This window comes from Psammomys obesus, unplaced genomic scaffold, assembly GCF_907164565.1.
Source record: "Psammomys obesus unplaced genomic scaffold, mPsaObe1.curated_primary_1811, whole genome shotgun sequence".
Taxonomy (NCBI): domain Eukaryota; kingdom Metazoa; phylum Chordata; class Mammalia; order Rodentia; family Muridae; genus Psammomys; species Psammomys obesus.
The window spans coordinates 481,412-493,144 of NW_026594322.1; the positions used below are offsets into that span (position 1 = coordinate 481,412).

At 42.1% G+C, this 11,733-nt stretch overlaps 1 pseudogene; it reads left to right on the forward strand.

Moving 5' to 3' along the window:
* The first annotated feature begins 8,642 nt into the window (after nucleotides 1–8,642).
* LOC129685209 (60S ribosomal protein L27a-like) lies at nucleotides 8,643–9,089 on the forward strand (annotated as a pseudogene).
* The last annotated feature ends 2,644 nt before the right edge of the window (nucleotides 9,090–11,733 follow it).

Sequence of the window (11,733 nt, forward strand, 5' to 3'; positions counted from 1 at the left end):
ACACCACTCTACCTGGCTGCCACCTTCTGACTCTTGAGTTATTAGTATATCATGTGACTAGGTTCTATGGAGCATGCTCAGAGAAAGGTGATCTAGTAGATACACAGTGGACTTGCCTTAGGACCTCTGGACTCCATGGAATCTTGGCCCTACCCTCAGTTTCCAGTCAGACTTACCAGCAAAATATGTACCACAGAAGGGCCTTGTGAATTTCATGGTAGTCCCTTCCTGCCAGCAGTCCCTCACACCAGGCCATGAAAGAATTTCCTTGTTCATTTTCAAGCCTTGTGCCTCCTGCCTCATCCCAAATGAGCTGCTGGCTCCTCCTGTCATCTCTCGGGTCTTTTGCTGAAGAGAATTCCTTCAATGGTCATTAATGTTCCTGTTTTTGTTGAGGGGATTGAGCCCTATCAGTCCTAGTATCTGACAAAGCCCAGGCTGGCCTTGAACTCTGCCCTAGGCCCTCAGAGCTGGGCTTACAGGCATGAACCACTACACCTGACCAAAGAATTTTAAACTTTATTCTCATTGATTAATGAGGATAATAATACTGATTATCTGAGCCCAACATACATTTACAGTGCTGCTTATTATTAACTATCTAGATATGTAATTAACACCCTAGTACTGTGACCAGGAAGGAAACAATCAACTACTGCCTTCTGTAAACTCCCCTTACTTGGTGACTCTTTCTTAAGGACTAACAGCCCAGTCAGAGGACTGGAAACAATGAAGCATCTTTGTTCTCTGAGTGTTAAGGTTCAGATCCTCAGTGGTCCCCCAGGTTCACTGAGGAAAGGCGCGGTCCCCTGCTGACATAGCAGTAAGTCTTCTAGAAGGTGAAAGGAAATGGAAGAAGACTAGATCACTGGGCTATAGACTTCAAGACACAGGAACCTATCCTATTCTTTCTCTGACTCTCAGATCTCTGTCTTTAGCTGTTTTCCTCCACCACACACTCAGATATGTTCAGCTTTGCCACAGGCTCTAAAACAATGGAGCCAGCTGCCTATGGAGCAATGTCAAGAAAAAAAGGAAATGAAAATAGATGAGAGAGAGCCAGGTTTGCTATACTGCTTGAGAGATGAGAGCAGAAGGAGCAGGAATTCAAGGAAAAGTCTCAGCTACATAGCCAATTTAGGTGGATCTCTGAGTTGGAGGCCAACCTGGGCTACATAGTGAGATCTTGTCTAAAGCCACCAAACCAAAGGTATCAGACCTCATGAATGGTTTATCTCTGGCACTTTGTGGTATGGGCATTTGCCAGTAGCAGAGCTGATTGCCTTAGCGTGAGGTGTGAGATAGGTTTGGTTATGTGAGAAAATCCTCAACAATCTTTCTGCCCTCTAGATCCTACACTAAGAATACAAAATTATAACTATAATCATATTTTAAAGTTCCACCAGTGGATTTTTTTTTTTTTTTTTTTTTTTTTTTTTTTTTTGCTTTTTGAGATAAAGTCTTACCAAGTTCTCCAAAATCTAAGATTATGTATGTATGCCTGGCTTGGACCTTTTTCTTTAAAGATGTAGAGTATATTTTTGTTTTCTGTTTGTTTTGCAAGACAGGGTTTCTCTGTGTTGCCTGGAGCTCACTCTGTGGACAAGGCTGGCACTAAACTCAGAAATCCACCTGAGTGCTGGGATTAAAGGCAAGGGCCACCACCACCGGACCATAGAATCTTATTTTTTTTTTGTTTTGTTTTGTTTTGTTTTGTTTTTGTCAGTTTGTTTTGACAGTGTTTCTCTGTATAGCCTACAGAACAGTCCTGTTCTGTAGGCCAGGTTAGCCTTGAAGTCACAGAGATCTGCCTGCCTCTGCCTCCCTGAGTGCTGGGATTACAGACATGCACCATTGCTCCTGACTGAATCTTCTTCTTTTTTTTTTTTTTTTGTAAAAAAAGAGTTCAATTCCCAGCAACCACATGGTGGCTCACAACCATCTGTAATGAGATCTGGCGCCCTCTTGTGGCATGCAGTGTACATGTAAGCAGAACTCTGTATACATAATAAATACATAAATTATTTTTTAAAATAATTATTATTATTATAATTTATTATTTATACAGTCTGCCTGCACGTACACCTGCATACCAGAAGAGGACACCAGATCCCAGTATGGATGGTTGTGAGCTTCCATGTGGTTGCTGGGAATTGAACTCAGGACCTTTGGAAGAACCAGTGCTCTTAACCTCTGAATCTTATTTTCTTAATGGTCTCCAGTAATACCCTAGAAGTGGTAGTGGAGAGAAAGGGGTGGGGCAGGCATTCTTATTTAAACCACCACAGCTGACCTCAGTCCTCTACAAAAACAACAAACCTGAGTAGAGTAGCACACACTTTTATACAGACACACACTGTGGCCTTGGAGCACTGAGGCTGGAGGACAATGGTCAGGAGGAGCCAGTCTGAGTTGCATGAGACCCTCCCCAAGAAAAAGGATAATGGATGCCAAAAGATCAGTGACGTAATTTAAAATTCCTAAACCCATTTAACTGGTAACTACAGATGTTTTGTTTACTTTTAATGACCTTTCTAATGAGAATTAGGCAGGGTGAAGGGTTAGTAGTTGTTATGAAGACCTCTTAGCCTACCAAAAATGTAGAAAATGTCAGTTGGTGGTGGCACATACCTTCAAACCCAACACTTGGGAGGCAGAGGCAGATCTATCTCTGTGAGTTCAAGAACAAACCCTGTCTCAAAAAACAAACAAAAAAATCAATCTGGGTGTGGTGGCCCACACCTGTAATCCCAACACTTTGAGAGGGAGAAACAGGCCGATCTCTGTGAGTTTGAGGCCAGCCTGGTCTTCGAAGGGCATACAGGACAGCCAAGGCTACACAGAGAAACCCCGCCTTGAAACAACAACAAAAAATGTAGAAAACTTTACTTTGTATCCATCAACCCAGAAGTGTGATTTCTGGGAACTCGCAGAAACTAAGTAGCATGTAGGCACAGCTAGTTACAGGCAGTTGTCTAGAATTAGCAGACATCAGCACTGTACAGACCAAGTCTGTAAATAAGGAAATGCTTAAAACAGTGTTTGTGGGTCAGCCTTATCATAGAACAGCCACCAGGTGTGGTGATGACCCCAGTGCTACAGAGTTCAAGGACAGATGGGTAACAGGAGATAGCTTCAAAGTAGCCAGGCATGGTAGCATATACTTGTAATCCCAGCACTGAGGAAACAGGTAAGAAGATCACCACAAGCTTGAGACTATCTTGGTCCACATAGTAAGTGCTGAACAATACTTTGTCTCATAGAATCATACAAACAAAAAACAAGGGCAGGGATATAACCCAAGTGTAAAGCACTTTTTTGTAGCATACACAAACGAAACAATTCCTCCCACAAATAAACTAGGACTGTGGCACACTTTTGTAATCCTAGCACTGTGGAGGCTGAGGCAGGAGGATTATGACTTGAATTCAATCCCTAGTATGGCATGCCATGCAGTGGGTGGCACCTGCTTGTAGCCTAGCACACAAAGTCAGGAACATAAGAAGTTCAAGCTCTGATCCAGAGACAGAGGCTAGAAGATCTCTAAGTTCGAGGACAGCATGGTCTACAGAGGGAGTTCCAGGACAGCTAGGGCTGCTCAGAGAAAACCTTTTGGAAAACCAAAAACAAAAAGGTGAAGGCTACCTAGGCCAACCTAGGCTAGATGAATCCTTATGCAGTGCACAGCCTCCCATGCAGAATGATAACAACGAGGCGCTCTCCAGGCTCCAGTCTTTCCTCCTAGCCTCTTCTCTCTCTCCACTGTAAAATTAAAGTTTTTCTACCCCTGCTCTAGCTCCCAAATAATTACATGGAGACCTACTATAAATATAAGTAATAAGCTTCAAGCGCCATAGCCAGGCAGATACTCAGCTATTCTGGCCTAGTCTACTTCCCAGGCACATGGCCCGTTACCTGCTCTGGCGGCTCCTTCCCTATACATGTGCTCATGGCAATTCTTCTCACCCTGCTCTCCACCAGAGACCCCCTCATTGGGATCAGAAGTCCGGCCTTAACCCCCTCCTGCCCAGCTATTGGCTGTTCAGCTCTTTATTAACCAATCAGAACTGATGAAGAACAATTTTTACACAACATAGAGACAGGAGATGCTTCATAGAAGTGACAATACCAACCAACATCTGGCCTGAACCAGATCTCTGGGCACAAAAATCAGCATTTAGAAGCACAGTGCACAAAAACCATCCTCCAACATTTCTCCCTCTTAGTTCAATAGAAGGCTTTTCCTCTAATATTAACTATATACAATAAGAACAATTATGAACACTCTCAGGTAAAAGAATTACATTTACAAAATCCAGTCCACTTGTATTTGGCAACCTTGGAGAAAGTGCTATCTATCCTATCTTGGTGAGTTCAAAGTTTGACATTTAAATCACTTCCTATCATAACTTGTATTTATCAACCTACATCTTTGTAGACCTAAAACATTTTCTTAACTTCTAAACAACTTCATCTTAACTGTGGGACTATAACTATCTAGCCTTCAAGCCCGTCAGGGACCTGAAAAGGATCACTCTACCTGCAAGGACAGGAAGTGCAGAACAAGCAGCTTCTAAAACTATAGAAATGACAGAGACAGCTGACTGTCCAGACAGTCACCCAAAGGGATTTCTGTGAAACAGGAAATTATGAAGGACTTCTTTACCTTGTTCTTGTAAAGTTTGGCGGTCGACCTCTTCACTGCAGTTGAGGCAGGACAATTCTTTGCCCAGCGCCTTGCCACATTTGAAGCAAACTCCATATGGAGGTTCTTCAATGCCCATCAGCTTCTTTGAAGTCAAATGGGGGTGCTGACAGGAGCAGACATGGCTCATTGTAAAAAAAAAAAAAAAAAAAAAAAAAAAAAAAAAAAAAAAAAAAAAAAAGCCTTTTATTATTAAAACATATTTAAATGCCATATTTTGTAGATCGCTGAGGTTTTTGAAGACCATCAATCTATAGTATGTATATGAGTAGAGGCAAACACTTGTCTCTGTCTATTTACTATCTGATTAACTTTGAAAACATTTACAGGAGGGTAAAGAAACCTTAATTCTGTAATTAACAAAACTAGTACCTAACAAGATCATGTTTGATTGACTATTAACTTGCATTTCTTTTTTTATTTTTTAATATTTACTTACTTATACAATATTCTGCCTGCATGTATGCCTACTAGCCAGAAGAGGGCACCAGATCTCATTATAGATGGTTATGGACCACCATGTGGTTGCTGGGAATTTGGAAGAACAGCCAGCCCCTAACTTGCAACTCTTAATTATCCTAAACAGTATGCAAGAGTAACTTTCAAAAGGACTAGAATTTAGCCAGCCATGGTGGCACATGCCTGTAATCTAGCACTCAGGAAATAGAGGTTGACAGATTTCTATGAGTGTGAGGCCAGGCCAGGCCAGGGCTACAGAGAAACCCTGTCTCAAAAAACCAAAAAATAAAATAAAGACTAGAGGCTGGGGAGATGGCTCAGAGGTTAAAAGCACTGGCTGCTCTTCCAGAGGACCTGGGTTCAATTCCCAGATACCACATGGCGACTCACAACCATCTAAAATGAGATCTGATGCTCTCTTCTGTCATGCAAGTGGCCTACATATAGAACACTAATATATGTAAAATAAAAATTATTTAAACAACAACAAAAAAAAGGAGTTGCCGGGTTCAGTGGTGCATGCCTCTGATCTCAGCACTCAGGAGGCAGAGGCAGGTGGATCTCTGTGAGTTCAAGCCCAGCCCGGTCTACAGAGTGAGTTCAGGACAGTGGGGGTACACTCCCATAGAAACCCTGGGAGTGGGGGAGACTAGAACTTCACACTAATTTTTAAATGAGTTGCATAGGTGCAACACCTTGAACAAGAATTGAAACATATATACAGTATGTTGTAACAAAAATAACCTTAAATTTATATTAATATAAAACGGTCCATACAAATATAAAAATGTTGTCTTGTTGAATGCTTTTTAATTTAAAAGTAGATTCAATAATCTACCCTTTTATCCTATCATTCAAAACCCCCCTAGTTTTTAATTTTCATTCTTTTTCTCTCCCCTTTTTCTCTTAACACTACATAGGAGAGGAAGAAGGATAGAGGAAATAAAAAGAGAAAGAGAGATCCTGGAGTCTAACCTTCCTTAATCTGTTTCCTTCCTGAGAACATTAACAACTTGTGACCAACCCCTTTAAACAACAACAAACACCCCTTACACACAACAACCAAACCACCTACCCCATTGTTGGGAATGGGCTGTTCTTTCTTTGTTTCTTTCTTTTTCTCTTTCTTTCTTTCTTTCTTTCTTTCTTTCTTTCTTTCTTTCTTTCTTTTTTTTTTTTATTATGTTCTGTCTGCATATGAACCTTCACACCAGAAAAGGACACCAGATCTCACTAGAGATGGTTGTGAGCCACCATGTGGTGCTGGGAATTGAATTCTGGACCTTTGAAAGAGCAGTCAGTGCTTTTTTTTTTTTTTTTAGATATTTATTTATTTTTTATTATGTATACAATGTTCTGTCTGCATATATACCTGAACGCCAGAAGAGGCACTAGATTTCATTATAGATGGTTGTAAGCCATCATGTGGTTACTGGGATTTGAATTCAAGACCTCTGGAAGAGCAAGCAGTGCTCTTAACCTCTGAGCCATCACTCCATCACAGGCTGTTGTTTTCTTAAAATTACTTTCTGTTGTGTTGGTGATGTTTTCTTTTTGGAAGCCTAAGAAACATTTAGGATACTGTCCAAGTCCTAAGAAAGCTGGCTGGATCGTTTTTGTCTGGTCTCTGTGTGAGGAGAAAGTGCAGGGCTTAACTGAAGTCCTGGCTGGACTGTCTGTGAGTCTTGGACCATCTTAACTGGCCATTTTGAAGTTGTTCTGGATGTAGATTTTTTTTAAGATTTATTTATTTATTATTTAAACAACATTTTACTTGCATGTGAGCCTGCACACCAGAAAAGACACCAGCTCTCACTATAGATGGCTGTGAGCCACCATATGGTTGCTGGGAATTCAACTCAGGACCTTTGGAAGAACAGACAGTGCTCTTAACCTCTGAGCCATCTCTCCAGCCCCTGGATATAGATTTTTGAAGAAACAGCTATTGAGGTAGTCTGTGAGGTTGGACCATCTGGGATACTTGCGTTATCTTCTGTGGTGTCTGGCTTTTTTATCCTGTGAACATATAAACTTTTAAAGGTAATTACATTTCTGTATTAACACATGTATGGAATGTGCAGTGTGCACAATTGAACTAAAGATGATTCTCTGCTCTATGCAAGTCAAAGGCATTCATCTTTCCTTATAAGCCAGTCTGAAGTATAGAATCAAACTGTAATATAGATTTTCATCTATGCTGTATAAAAGGATGACATGATAAGTCCTAAAGACTCTGTAGCCAACAAGATGTATTGGCTTTGCAGAAACATGCTCTCATGTCTCAGCCGGTCTCCAAGCTGTTTCCAAGTAGAGGGATCAGCAATTCATGTTACCTGTTTTGTTGTTGTTTTTTTGTTTGTTTTGTTTTGTTTTATCCTTCATGTCTGCAGTCAAGATTTTCAGAAGGTCTCCCATGGTCAAATCTAATCTTTATTAATTTTGAAGGAATCCATAGCTTTTCTTCAATTGTTGAACAAAGGCAAAAAAATCTCTTCCCCAACGCAACACATTTCCTGCTTTCCATCTGAAGTGAAAACATCTATAGCCTAGTCTAATTCCTTATCTACGACTGCTTTATTCTGATCTTTCACAAAGAGTATGTATAGCATTCTCCAGCGCTGCACTCTCTGTAGAATCATACATATCTATACACACAGCAGAAATCTAAAGAATCATCACTAGATTTGCCAATAGTTGGTCTCTGGGCAGCACAAATACTTTTGCCGACCTTCAGTTGGGCGCAGTGACACATGGCTGTAGTCCCAGGACTTGGAGATTGTCATGTACTTTAGGGCCGTAGCCAGGTTCAGATCAACCAGACCCTGAGACCCTATTCTGTATCACAGAAGAAAGAGAAGGAAGGAGAAGGAAAGAAGAAAGGGTAGTTTTCTGTGCTTCAAGCCTCTCCTTGGGGAGCTACATTGTCTGTTTAGCTTTGTGAGGCCAAGGAATCCATCATATTCCCAGGGAGCCAGAACTTAGCCAAACTCTGGAGGCATCTTTCCTGAATCAACAACTAATAGAGTGTTGAAGAAACAGTCACTCCCAAGATATACATTATAAAACTCTTTGTTTTGGGGTGCATCTGAACTACCTCCCCAATCCTACAAAATTTATTTTTAGGACTAGGGGTAGGGACAAGCCAAGCAGAGCTATAGATTTTGGGGGAGGAGTTATTGAGGGAGAGGTTTGTACTGTAATGACATTCTCAGATCAGTAATCCCTAAGCTAAATTTTTTGTATAGATTGGTGTACAAAGGCGTGTGTACTCATACAACTTCCCAAAAGTATGCATTGTTTAAAGTCATGTGGGAAGCCAGGCATGATGACATCTGTTTGTGGTCTCAGCACCTAGGAGCCTGAAAAGGAAGAAGCACCAAGAGTTTAAAACCAGTCTGTGCTGTCTTAAAACAAACAAACACACAACAGGGGCCAGCATAAAAACACCCAGAACCTCTCTTTCCTTTCTGCTGCCGCCATGCCATCCAGACTGAGGAAGACTCGGAAACTCTGGGGCACCTAAGCCATGGTCAGGGTGGCATCAGTAAGCACCACAAACACCTAGGAGGCCCCGAGAATGCAGGAGGCATGCATCACCACAGGATCAGCTTCGACAAATATCATCCAGGTTACTTTGGGAAAGTTGGTATGAGGCATTACCACTTAAAAAGGAATCACAGCTTCTGCCCAACCATCAACCTGAATAAATTGTGGACACTGGTCAGTGAGTAGACACGGGTCAATGCTGAAAACAACAACAACAACAACAAGACTGGGGCTGCTCCCATCATTGATGTTGTGTGATAAGGCTACTACAAAACTCTGGGGAGGGGCAAGCTCCCCAATCGTGAAGGCCAAATTCTTCAGCAGAAGAGCTGAGGAGAAGATGAAGGGTGTTGGAGGTGCCTGTGTCCTGGTGGCTTAAAGCCAGCCAGTGAGGTTAGTTAAATGCTAACATTTTCCAAACAAACAAAACAAAACAAAACAAAAAAACAACAAAAACACTCAGAACCTACGTAAAGGTGAGAGAACCACAAAGTTACCCTGTGCCCGCCACAAACGCACCATGTCACCCATGAACCTACACACACACACACACACACACACACACACACACACACACGAAAAACAAACAAATCTAAACCCCACACCATGGTAGATGGGTACTAGGAATGGACCAGAGTACTTCCTTAGTGCCCAGTACTGTAAAATGATGTCAATAGACGCTGGAGACATGGCTCAATGGTAAGAGCACGGTCTGCTTTTATTCCAGAGGTCCAAAGTTCAATTCCCAGCACCCACATGGTGGCTCACAACGGTCTATAATGGGATCTGATGCCCTCTTCTGGCAGCATGCAGGTGTTCATGCAGATAAGGCACTCATATATACTAAATTAATAAATAAACATTAAAAAATAATAATGACAATAAGAAAAGACCTTTCTGTGTAAGAAATGAGCTATTAGGGGCTGGAGAGATGGCTCAGAGGTTAACAGCACTGGGTGTTCTTCCAAAGGTCCAGAGTTCAATTCCCAGCAACCACATGGTGGCTCACAACCATCTATAATGAGGTCTGGCGCCCTCTTCTGGCCTGCAGGTGTACATGCAGGCAGAACACTAAATAATAAACAGACAAATAAATAAAAAGAAATGAGCTATTCCCCACTTCCATTGGAGAGAATTTTGCAGGAGTCAGGTTGGCAGCATTGCATGTGAGGTTGATTCTCCTAGTAGTTGGGCTTTGTGGTGATCTTCCTGTGTTCTGTTTGCTTGATTTGGATTTTTGCTTGTTTCGACAGTTTGTTTGTAAAGTATAAGTTTGTAATTTGCTTAATTAACTACACTTATTTGTTGGAGTGATGGTGTCTCAATGCACACATGGAGTTCAGAGGACAAGCTGTGGAAGTCATTTCCCTCCTTCCATTCTGTAGGTCCCAAGGAACAAACTCAGATGGTTATGCTGGATAACTGCTGAGTTCTTTTTTTTTTTTTTTTTTTTTTTTGAGACATGGTCTTACTGTGTAGTCCTATCTGGCCTGAACTCACTATGTAGAGCAGCCTGGCTGCTGACTCACAGAGATCTTCCTCTTTTTTCCCCAAGTGCTGGGATTAAAGATTTGTGCCATTGCGCCACTATGCCTGGTTTTGAAATAAAGTTGCATGTAAAAGTTGTTCTTATTTCCTTAGATGATGGGATGAGATGAACGCTGTACTCAAGCTTTACAAATACATGGTTTGGGCTGAGCCCAGAGTGTTTCCTTCTCCTCCTTCTCCTCCTCCTCCTCCTCCTCCTCCTCCTCCTCATCCTCCTCCTCCTCCTCCTCCTCCTCCTCCTCCTCTTCTTGAGACAGAGTTTCTCTGTGTAGCCCTGGATGTCCTGGACTCACTTTGTAGACCAGCCTGGCCTTGAGCTCATGAAAATCTGCTGCCGGATGGGCTGAGCATTAGTATCTAGGCCTGGAGCTTTTAGCCTCCGTACAATCTAATCTTCTGCAAGTTTGGATCTTGAAAGCTTCAGCTTCCAGGCTCCTCCCGCTAACCTAGGCCTAGAATGTTTTCTGCCTCTGAAACTTACTGCTGAATAAGCTCACCCTTTCTAGGTCTTTCTGAACTCTGGCTGGCTAGTTCAACTCAGCTGTTCTGGCTCAAAACTCCACTCCAAGCTGACTGATTCAAACTGGCTTCTCTCCACTTCTCACTCAATTGCTCTGCTTGGAAAAACTGTCTCTGAACTTCACAAACTGAACTGCATGAGCTCAACCAAATTGCACTGTACTCCAAAACTCTACTGTATTTTCTCCATGAACTTTCCTCTCCCCCCCCCCACTGCTCTTAAGTAGCTTCTCTTTATCTGTCTGTTCTCCTGAGAGTTGGGTATATCCTATCTCTGACTCATTCTGTCAAATCTTTTTCTGATTTGTCACTTTGTCTGCCCCTCAATTAGACCATCATTGTTTGGGATTAAAGATGTGTACTAAATTCCAGCCAGAGGGACTAAAGATGTGTCTTGCCCATATTTTAGCCAGAGGGACTAAAGGTGTATGCTAAGGGTGTGTCTGTATTCCAGCTGGATCATACAAATCTAGGTCTTCAGATGTGACCCCTTGCCAGAGTAGCCATGTTGCTGGATTAAAATTCTTGTACAGTTGTACTACAAACTGCCCTTGAAGGTGCAAATCTACTGCCTCAGTTTCCCAAGTCTACCATGTCTGGCTCCAGGCAGCTGTCTGACTTATTTATTAAGGAAGCACTTCATTAAATCTCTCTGGACAGATGTGACCTTCTTTGATCTGGGAATGGAGTTGCTTTCATAACGAATTAGATTACTTTCAACACACAGCTTCAAGCCCTCAAAGCTTCTGCCCTTATCCAAACTCTGACCTAGAGACTCCTAATTCCTTCTGGCTATACCCTGTATAACTGAAGTTAGGCAAGAGGTCGGCCACCAAAGGAAAATATGGCCTTTCCATAGGACTCAGGGAACCAGAGCAACCAGGAAAAACTGAAAGCTGGGTTCCCTGAGAATGTGTTATCTCAGCAATTCTGAGAAGCAGAGCTGTCCAATAGGA